Source organism: Coturnix japonica, chromosome 1, assembly GCF_054131305.1.
Source record: "Coturnix japonica strain WE chromosome 1, WE-NBRP24, whole genome shotgun sequence".
In the NCBI taxonomy this organism is placed as follows: Eukaryota; Metazoa; Chordata; class Aves; order Galliformes; family Phasianidae; genus Coturnix; species Coturnix japonica.
In genome coordinates this window covers 78,373,242-78,384,552 of record NC_140663.1, presented here as the reverse complement: position 1 = coordinate 78,384,552, position 11,311 = coordinate 78,373,242, and positions in this window count along the sequence as shown.

Sequence of the window (11,311 nt, the reverse complement as noted above, 5' to 3'; positions counted from 1 at the left end):
TGTCTGTTAACGTAACAGAAGGACGCCATTCTGGATGCAAACAAGGATTTCAACTTTCATTCATATAGATAAGAATTCATACTCAAACCTACCAACGCCAGCCTAGAGAACAGAATTTCCCTCCCATTTCTACATACATGGTTGGTGAAGACAGCTATCTACAAACAAGCAATGCTGGCATTCAAAATGCATCTTTATTATTAAGAGGTTACACAGTACTTGCTATAGTTGACATTTGAATATGCTGTTGGGTTTCTTACAGCTTTTAGAATCTGTTTCACACAAGACCTAAAATTAGATTTAACGTTTAAAAAATTAAGTTTCTGAACTGTAGAAGCAGCTTACATGTGACTTTCAAGAGCTTCAAAAGAACAACCACAATGCTCTCATGCTTTTATTAGGCTTCTTAATATGCTCCATACACAGAAGGTGTAGCTGTGGGTGCTGTTTATCCACAGATATTTAAGCTTGGCATACTCCTCTAGATTCTCTCCACTTCACAAAGACGACATCACTGTCAATATTAGGTATTCATGACTACTTTTTACCCTTACAATACAATTTTGCAACTAGCCTATATATCAGATAGGAAATCAGCTAAAGTATTCAGACAAGAAAAAAGATTCAGCCAAAGGAAAGTGCTATCATTCTGTAGTTTGTGTCCTGATGCAGGTTTGTCAAACAATTACATCACTTCAAAGCAGCATCCAAGGCAAGTCAGAGAATAAACACAATGACACTGGTTATCCCCAGGAGCACAAGGGTCTCATTACCAGAACAGCAGAACCTGGACTTAAAAGCACAACTGTACCAAGTTCTAGCAGGGTAAGCTCCTTTTTCTATCCTCCTGACATAGATAAATTGAACAACACATAGTTTATTCTATTTGCATCCTTTGTGACATGACCTTAAAATGAAAGGTGTCTTTCTAATCTGAGTGGATGGGAATGTCGCCATGTCACCTCAAACAAAAGAAAGTTTGGTCCAATGTTATTAGGTCAAACACTTGTTCATCCTTTAAAAGCCTACCCTGACCAAATCAACAGCAATTTTAATATCACAACATTGTGTATATCTCTCTGGCTGGTTCCAAGGTTAGAACCTAGCATGCCCAGTGTGGATTCAGTGCTTTAAGTTACAGAACACTATTTGAAATATTGCTGCTTTCAGCCCAAAAAGTTATTTCTCTTGAATTTAGATATACCCACACACATACACAGTTTCATCCAGACCATCAGCTAGGAACACAAGTAGGTGACATCAGTCTACAACTGTATTACGCATCCCTACTGTTTGCCCAGCGAAGCTTTCTGTACCCAACCATTCAAAAAACCCATACATTTCAAAAAGCTTTCATTTTCTCCTAATAAAAAAAAAATAAAATAAAAAATCAGCCAATCAAAAGGTTTCCTTAGTATAGATAGCTCCTCCTCCACATACCATATAGCTCTTCAGTCAGTTAACAGGAAAGGCATAGCACATTTATCAATCTAAGATCAAATATTAAAGATCCCTAATGTAAGAAATTTTGCTTAGCTGAGAAACATACCTATAGCCCTACATTAACTATGAACTCTTTCCTGCTCACAATTCAAAACTGTTACCAATATTTCAATAACATTGACAATGGAATAAATATCCGAGTCTTTTATTTCTTATAAGCATTAGGAAAAATCATTAGTACTTAGATAAGAGATATTTGTAAAAAATAAATAATAATAATAATAAAAAAGCCAGACTCTCCATTGGATAATGGGAAAACGAGACAAGATTTCTTAATAAAGCAGAGAAAGGAAAAGAGAAAGGACTCCAGAGTTTAGGTATTACACAACAACTCCTGCATACACAAACATGAGAAAGGGAAAATTTAAAATTGAACCAGTTTCCAGTATGTTCTTTTCCCATAGTTGACAATAGCAAGGTCCAGCATCTTGCTCAGCAGGCTAATTTTGTAAAGGACACTATATTTGCTGACAATGGATAGAAGAAAAATAGCATCATCTACTTTTAAACAATCTTCCACATGTGGAAGAAAAGGTTTTAACTAATTAAAGCTCATCTCAGCCTCCCGTTTCCTCAAGTTTGCTCTTTGTGTTGCTTGACTCTGGAAACAGAACTCTCAGCCATGACTGAGGAGTTTAGAAGCACAACTTCCATCAGTGCCCTCTGAGCTGCCAAGTCACTTTGCTCATGTTCCAGAGCCACACAGCACAGCAAGACAGAAGCTTGGACCTGCTGTTACCAACGAGATGGTTGTTACCGTATTTGGAGTGGTCTGTTTTCGGGGCATGGTCTTAACAGATACCAGTATTATGAAACCAGCAACCTCTTTGACTTTTGCACATCAAGTAGCATGAGGCAGTGTAGCACAGCTAGAGCACAGACTGAAAGCTTAGCAAGGATTTATGTACAAAGCCAGACTCTGTTGGACAGGATCAATTCAAACAGAGGAAAGGAAAAGAGCAAAAAGCCTTTTAGGCAACACTCAAGAAGGATGACCTTTGAGGACCCTGCTGATTACTTACAGGATTTCTTACCAAGTAATATGGGCTGCACTGCTCTCCAGCCACAGCAGGCAGCAGTATGGATTTCTGCACATTTCCCAGCCCCAGGCTTGGCCTCAGTTGCTAAATATGGTGATGAACTATTTATAAAGAACAAAACCGAGACACTATTTAAAAATGGGCTTTTCTTTCTTTTTGCTAATTTGTTGTTCATTTTATGTTTGTCTGTTTTTCCAGAAAAAGTCAGATTTAAGGACGGAACTTGGTTTTAATTCATTTTAAGGCAACAGAAAAGTAAATAAGCTGCTTCCATCAATAGCCTTCACCTTTACCACTTAGTCCCTCAAGCCTAGAGCAGGATATAAGCTAAAACCTGTTAACTAGATTCTGATCCATCAAAGCAGGCCAGCAAAAGAATAAAGCAGTGATAGAGAAGTCAATTATATGAACCAAGTTCCAAACAAGGAAGGCCACTCTAGAGGTTTGGAATACTACTCTTGAATTTTTATTTCTGCCTTCCCCCAAGGCATTAGATTTAGACTGCCCCCAAAGGTAGATTTAAACTCAGCACATCCTGACATGTATTACAGAGTTTTATAAAATAATCAATAGAGTATAAAATAAGCAATTTTCCCTGACCTTCACTCAGAAAAGATTTCCATGCAGGATTAAAATCCTTGCCAGTTCCTCTATATTCTTGTTCCTGAAATTTTCCCTTTCCCCTGAACAGAATGCCCTTCTCCAAGAACTAGAGGCTGTCACCTGCTATTCTGATTCATTAGACAGCATTCATTCTGCCTAACCTTATCTTTCACAGACCAAGAGCCAACATGTTAAACTAAGTTTTGACACTATCTTTACCCTGGGAGAGGGTAATACATAGAAGGAGATTCTGCTTGCAAGTGCCATTCCATATACCAGCTCACAGGTGAACCTTTACATGAGGTACTTCCCTATTTTAAATCCAGCTGCCAGCTCTGTGCATCCTTACATCTTCTCAAACACCATCAGGCAAAACAACAATACACCCGGTTTTATGGATTTTTCCTCTTAATTCCATAGTACTCTGGTTGTTCTGCTCACTCCCACTGATAATATTAAAGAATCCTAGTGGAAAGTACATTGAAGGAAGAATAAGCCAGTGAAATTAGAGACCAACTAAATTTAAAGGAATAGGTATGAGCAGAGCACCTGCTGCTTTCTTCCTTCAGTAGAAATTAATTAAATGCAATATAAAAATAAAGAATAAGAAAAATAACCCCCTTCCCTCCAAGTAATAACATAACAATAACTCGCCTTTTACTTTATTCAGTAGAGCTGTTGTTTGGAAATATTTCACTTAAAAGATTTGAAAGTGACTTGGAGGAGAAAGGTAATAGAAGGGATTTTAAAGGCTTCCCAGCGCCTAGCAGCCTCCCACAGGGACAGCACTAAAATTTATTTTGGTAGTGCTTACCCTCCTATTGCCTACATTTTAGCAAAATTCTGTCTTTAAAGCCAAGTTCTACTAGTACTACTACGAGAAAATCCTGCTTATTAACAAGAATTCATTCACTACAATTCAGAGAACAGTCTGCTATTTGCATACCTGCCAGACATCCTGGGTAGTGCCTGAAAATCCCAGATCCTATGAATTTTAGCAGAACCTCAGACAATTTTTCCTAGTCACAGTTTGTTTGCTCAGAGTATTTGAGTTTCCCAGCTGGAACTAGGAAAACAAAGGGTGAGAACAACATTTAAACAATACCACACAGCTTAGATGACAAAACAGATGATGTAGCAAAGAGCTATTGAGCACTAAACCTTCCACAGTAAGGGCTTCTAATTAAATACATTAAAATAAAGGCACTAAAATGGGGCTATCAATCCAAAAAAAATCTGATGTTCATCTTAGTTCTTATGAAGTATGTAAACACATGCATGTACCCTGACTCACCAAAGGAAACAAAACAGAAGCACAGTAAAACAGGAAGAGAGCACTTTTAGAGCAAGCCTCCTGTTCTAGGAATTCACAGCCTTCACTTATACTTGCCTTGGCACGTACTATTGGCTCAAGACGGGTAGACTGGTGGGCCAAGAAGCAGATCTTGATGGCAGCACCCACTCTGTAACAATTCCAAAAGCTTTATCTTGTGCTTGGTCCAATATAACCCTACCAACGGAGCAACCCTCTGCTTTTGAAGTGTTTTAGGTGCACTTCTGTCATCTTTGCTTAGTTTCTTCCTGTAGGAGCACGGTTCATCTGTCCAAACTCATACTCATACACAGACAATTAGGAGACAATCCTATTAGTACCCTACTGCTAGGTATCAAACTAAGACACTAGAGTAGGTACAGTCATCCACATTCTGGTATCTTCCATTCTCAAATACTGAGTCAAAGTTTGATCCCACACCATTCGAATTTTCAGAATTCACCGGAAGTTAGGATAGAAAAAAATAAAAACCAACCACCTCCAACAACAGTGTGAGAGATTAAAAAGAAAACTGGGATCAAACTTAAAGAAACACGAAATGATAAAGTGATAGATACAATAAGAGCACAAAGCAGGGCTGCAGGAAATACACTACTAGTTTCCTGTATGACCTGTTAAGTAATTAACCTTTTCAGCGTCCCTCGCCCCTGTCTACATGGACATGGGAACAAATACTGGAAGACACTCAGATATTAATATGAATCATACAGCTACCACTTTAGATTAAGAATGTCAGATTTTGAAGCAGATAGGTCAACTATATAACTTTTATCTAAACACACAGTAGAAATACCTTAATCCCATAGGTATATGGCAATATGGCACTCTTGAAGCAGAGTTCGTGCCTGCTGGCATCTGTCTCACTATTTCTCTGCACTTTTTGCCTAGGAAACCATTCCCAAAAAACCAAAACGCTAACAAGAATGACCACCACCATCTCTCTCTCAAGCTTCTAACAACTTTAAAAAACAACCTCTAAAAAAGTAAGGCTATATATGAGTGGTACCTGAAGGCTCTTTGAAGTACATTAAATTTAACAAGTAGGAATAGCAGCTTTTAAAGGCTAGTATTATCACAGCAAGATTTGAGTTAAAAACAGAGCAAAAAATAGACGTGTTCTGACATTTACAGAAAGCAAAGGGTACAGAGAAAAGAATAACAAAAATAAAAAAATCATATGATTGAAATTCTTAGGTCTGATAAAAACAGGAGGGGCTGATGAAACCACAAGCTCAAAAAAGAGAGCAATGCATGTGGTTCCTCTCAGGGAATCCAGCGATTGATCAGCTGATCACAGGAGTTTTAATCTACTCTATTTTAATTACAATTCAATCAAATATATGATCTAAAGCAGAAAAAAACAGCATCTTGAAGGAAGTAATCAGTATGAACATAATAGACCTGGATAATTTAGTGAAGACAAGACAGGGGTACAAGTAGGCTCTATTTAATTGCTGAGGGAGAGAACTGACCACTCTTCTGGCAGGGCACTTCAATACACTTGTGAAAGAAATTGTGTTTTTAAAATAATCACATGCATCATGAAAAGAGCAACAGCTGCTCAGTAGCAACTTGACATGCAAATTTCTGCCTGTATTCAGTCCACACACACTGATGAGACATAAACAGAGAAGTCTGCCAAAAACTGCTCCCAAGCTGAACTAATGATCATTGCAAAAATTAATTTCGACGTATTCATCTTGCATCATCACATGTAAAAGGGATATAATTGTTAGCACTGAAAGCAATGCCTAAAAAAAAAAAAGCAGCATCACATACAAGCACCAAAATATTACAATTTTCACTGCAGTTTTACTTCTTTGACTAGAAAGAGGCCTAAGTGTACTGAGTTGAACATAATCTCATACAAAGGCTCTGTAATAAACATGAACCTGCAAAATTAGCATCCAATTTAATTATTTCAGTATAAAGAGGAAAAAAAACCCAAGACTTTTAGCTAACTAGTTTTCCCCAATGAAGCCAGATGGATTTGGCCAATTGTTTATCAGCTTTCAGTGCTTAAAGCAGACCACCCCAACAGAAGAAAACACAATTTTATTCAGGAACAGATGAGTAAGTGTTGGTGACTGCTGGTCAGATTTTTTCCTTGGCTAGTATAAACCAGAACTTCATGTTTAGGGTGATATATCAAGTCAGGTAGGCAGACCTGACAGGCATCACAATAAAGATGTTGAGTATGCTCTCTGGGTATGGAGCACAACAGAATTTCACTGAAACTACCGATGATAGCATCCTTTTCTGTACCTGTTAAGCAAGTCCCTAGCAAAAACCCTGAGAATCTCCAGCTTTCCTCGCCATTCTGATCTTGCTTGCAAGGCTTTTTATTTATTTTCTTAAAACATTTTGTTTGTTTTTCCCTCCCTTCCCCTACATTTTCTCAGAAGATTAACTCTCATTTAGGCTTCTCTTTAAGATGTTTTCAGTTTATGGTATTTGATCTAAATGAAGCCTTATCCTAAAAATTCAGTAGACCCCAACCATAAGTGAGAAAAATTTACAGAAATAAATAATAAAAGCAGCTCCAAAAAACTTTTCTGATATTAACCACAGAAGTTACAATAACTTTTCTAGTATGACAGGTGAAATAAGGAGAAATATTCAAAAGAAATAGAATTTCAGGAAAATATAAAAGCAGATGCGTGCATGAAAGAAACTGATATAAAAGTAGTACAACAAATATATCTGAACATAAAACACCTTACTTTAAAAAAAACAACAACAACATATTAGCAAATACCCATATTTAGTTACTTCAACTAGTCTCAGGTGTAGCACACAGAAGCAAGAGGCATACATGCCTATGATGGGCTAAGAGAGTAAATGCAATATACCACTCAGTGCATGGAACTGCAGAACTGCCAATAGCTACTGACATCAACATTATGCATCCCAGTCTCAGAGAAAGAGAAGGAATCTAAATATCTTCCCTGTCAGAAAACATGACCCAATAAGAAAAGAGCAAACAGAACCACAGACTGTCACAATCCAAAAGGTCAACACAGTGGAGGGGTACTAAATGAGCATAGTAGTAAAGGGGCTAGCACAAACAGAATAGCATTACAAAGGAAAAGGAAATGCACTCACCCACCTTTGAAGATCTAGATATGCAAGAAAAACCCTAGGAGGGAAGGATCTCCAACCAGAAACCTTCCCCTGTATCAGTCAGCCCTTAAATGAGCCCTAAGAGAGGTGCAGAATCACCGAATGACTCGGGTTGGAAGGGACCTCAAGGATCATGTAGTTCCAACCCCCCTGCCTGGCAGGGCCACCAAACATACACCTTTCCTAGATCAGATTGCCCAGAGTCCTATCCAACCTGGTTTTGAACACCTCCAAGGACGGGGCATCCACAACCTCCCTGGGCAGCCTGTTCCAGGACCTAACCACTCTCCTAGTAAAGAACTTCCCCCTAACATCCAACCTAAATCTTCCTTCTTTTAACTTAAAACCATTTCCCCTAGTCCTGCTATTATCAGCCCTTTCGAAGAGTTTACTCCCCTCCTGGGAGTAAGTTCCCTTCAGGTACTGAAAGGCTGCAATGAGGTCACCTCGCAACCTTCTCTTCTCCAGGCTGAACAAACCCAACTCCCTCAGCCTGTCCTCATAGGGGAGGTGCTCCAGCCCCCTGATCATCTTCATGGCCCTCTTTGGACCCTTTCCAAAATCTCCATATCTTTTTTGTACTGAGGGCTCCACACCTGGACACAGTACTCCAGATGGGGCCTCACAAGAGCAGAGTAGAGAGGGACAATCACCTCCCTATCCCTGCTGACCACCCCTCTCCTGATGGAGCCCAGGATCCCATTTGCTTTCCAGGCTGCCAGAGCACACTGCAGGCTCATGTTAAGTTTCTCAACTATCAGGACCCCTAGGTCTTTCCTAGCAGCCAGGCTTTGCAGCCAGGCTCTACCCATTCTGGTCGCACAGCTGAAATGCCTTCACTTTGGTGACATCACCTATCTCTTTCAAAGCATCTTCAGTTTCCATAAGGGTGAACAGTACCAATTATTATGAATTCCATTCCTTGGTCAAGAAGTCAGAATCCAGTTCTGCCAGAACATTATTGGAGAAACAGTTGTCCAACATGACCTGATTTTCCTCTAAGTGGTTATTCTAGAGGACTTTATTTCTTTGATTACATGAAAAAAAAATTCAATCCATGCAATAAAAAAGGGAACAAGCCTTCTTAGAGACTGAAGAGATGAAGGTGGTCAGACACACACCTGATATCTAAATTAAACTTAGCAGATGTGAAGGTTTCTCAAGACCTGTAAAAGAAAGACCTTCATCTACAGGACAGCGAGCACATTAGAAGTACAGCTTGAGCTGTAGGAGACACTGAAAGTGTGCAACTTACTGACTTTCCCCACCTTCTATCTGAATAGTTCAGGAACATTTCATGACTTTCAAGGATATGTTGCTCTCCAAAAGTTATCCAGGGAGTCATTTATACATTCTACCTGAACAAATGGTTGCCCTCATTCAGGGTTAGAAATTCCAGCTGTACTGACTGACAGGCATCTAGCTCACAGCATATCTCTACTCTTCCTCTGAGCTTAAGTAGCTCTTCAAAATTTTGATTGTGTGAATTCCAATTTCAATCCTTATTTGGTGGCTTGTTTTCTGTGAACGTGGTACTTGCAAGCAGTAAACATTCATAATGTCTGTGCAAGCTCTGCAAGCCTTATTCATACAGCCCCGGGAAGAGACACTGGCTTTTGGCCAAGAAAGGTGATCACCTCTCAATGTTCAAGTAGAACTTGCATCAGAGAGAGTCATAATGAGCTTCCTTCTTTAAAAAGCTACTGACAGCAATTGACAAGCAGTGCTGTAAAGGATCAAGGTATTAAGGTTATTAAACTCACATAAAGGGATAATTACAAAACTGCAAATATTCATTGAAGATTTCAGTGTCATAATTACCCCAGATCTTCAATAGGTTTTTCTTCCAGCAAATACGTTTTATAAAACAGCAGACAAAAAGCCCTTCTGCCCTTGTGTAAATGAAGTGGACATTGATCAAAGTGTAGATTAGCTGTGCAGAGAGCTGGACAGAACAGAGGATGCTTACACTGCTGTTTCCAACATAGCAGTACAACAGATGTCAGTAACCATCAAAAAAGTGTCTCATTTTTATGCTTTGTTTTATTTTGGTATTGTGGAGTTGCTTTATGTTTGGTTGGTTGCATTGCTGTTTTTGTTGTTGCTGTTGTTTTTACTTCTCTATTGTTTTTAGTCAGATACCTCACTCATTTACACAAAAGCATGCTTGTCAAGCATATGGACTGCACTTCTTAAAACTTAATCTCCAGATGTAGCGCTTTGAATCTGCTGTCAGTAATCTCCAAGGGAAGACTTTGATTCTTATTCACGATTCTAGTTCAGAAAAGCCCTCTATTTCTATGCTAGGAATCTTGGAGAAGTGTGTTATTGCCCCTTCTAGTTTAAGAAAGAATTTCCACTTTACAGTAAACTCAGATAGACTCTGTGGGGAAGCAATGAGAACTTCAGAGTTGAAATGCAATTCAGAATATTCTCTATTCAAATCAATAGTCATCCTCCTGAAGGAGGGAACTGACAAAAGGTGATAATTTGATGTTCTGAAATTCAGATCCACTTTTCAACAAAAATCATGAGAATTTAAAACTTGCTGAACAAACTCGGGTGCAAAAGCTAAGGCAGATGGCAGTTCTGATAGAAGCTTCAATACATTTACAATAACCATTTTCTTTAAACTTGTTTAATAAAATGAGCATCAAAAACAAAGTTTGAGTAGTCCAGTACTTCACTATAGACAATAAGTACTCTGTATCCCACTTCTAAATAGACTAGACAATTAAATCTGAACATCAGGTTGTTCCCCATTAAAGTGTCACAGCAATTTCAGGATGAATGTGAAGTGGCTAAGTGATCCAAGGCTAGTTTTTAAAGGTCAAGTGCCTGTTGCAGAAATAGTACATTTGTCAGCAGCCTCAGTTGATGCAAAAGATTTCACAAGTGCCAAAATTTGACTGCTACCCATCAGAGCTAGAATGGCTCCCTCAAGAGAAGTGTTAAGGTATGTTAATAAGGCAATATGGAATAAATATTTTTAAAATATGAAGTTGTATTTCTGCCAAAGCAATTCAAAGGCACTCGAGCAAAACAATCACATTTTCCTTTACTTGCAAAGGGTTGCTATGCACTGCCAAGGAACATTCCTGCAATTATTCACATTGTAATGTCTAATGAAAAGAACCAATGGTTAAAAATCATAGAATTTTCAAAGAATCATAGGATGGCTTGGGTTGGAAGTGACTTTAAAGCTCATCCCGTTCCAAAACCCTGCCATGGGCAGGGCTGCCCCTGGCCCCATCCAACCTGCCCTTGATTGCCTCTAGAGGTGGGGCACCCACAGCTTCTCTGTGTTGCCTGTGCCAGAGCCACTGAGTAAATAATTTCTGCCTAATATCTAATCTAAATTTCTCCTCTTTTAGATCTAAACCCTTCCAGCTTGTCCTATCATTATCAGACCATATAAAAAGTCAGTCTCTCTCCTGTATATATGCTCCCCTGAAGTACATGAAGGCCACAATGAGGTCTACCTAGGCCAAGCTAAGCAAGCCCAGCTCTCTCAGCTCTTCTTCATAAAAAAAGGGTGTTCCAGCTCTCTGATCATCTACATGGCCCTCTTCTGGACCCACTCCAACAGCTCCACATCTTTCCTGAGTTGGGAGTCCCAGGCCTGGATGCAATATTCCTGAGTGACCTATCAGGTTGTTCTCCTCAGATGAGATACGTTAACTAGGATGCTCAGCATACACATCTGTGC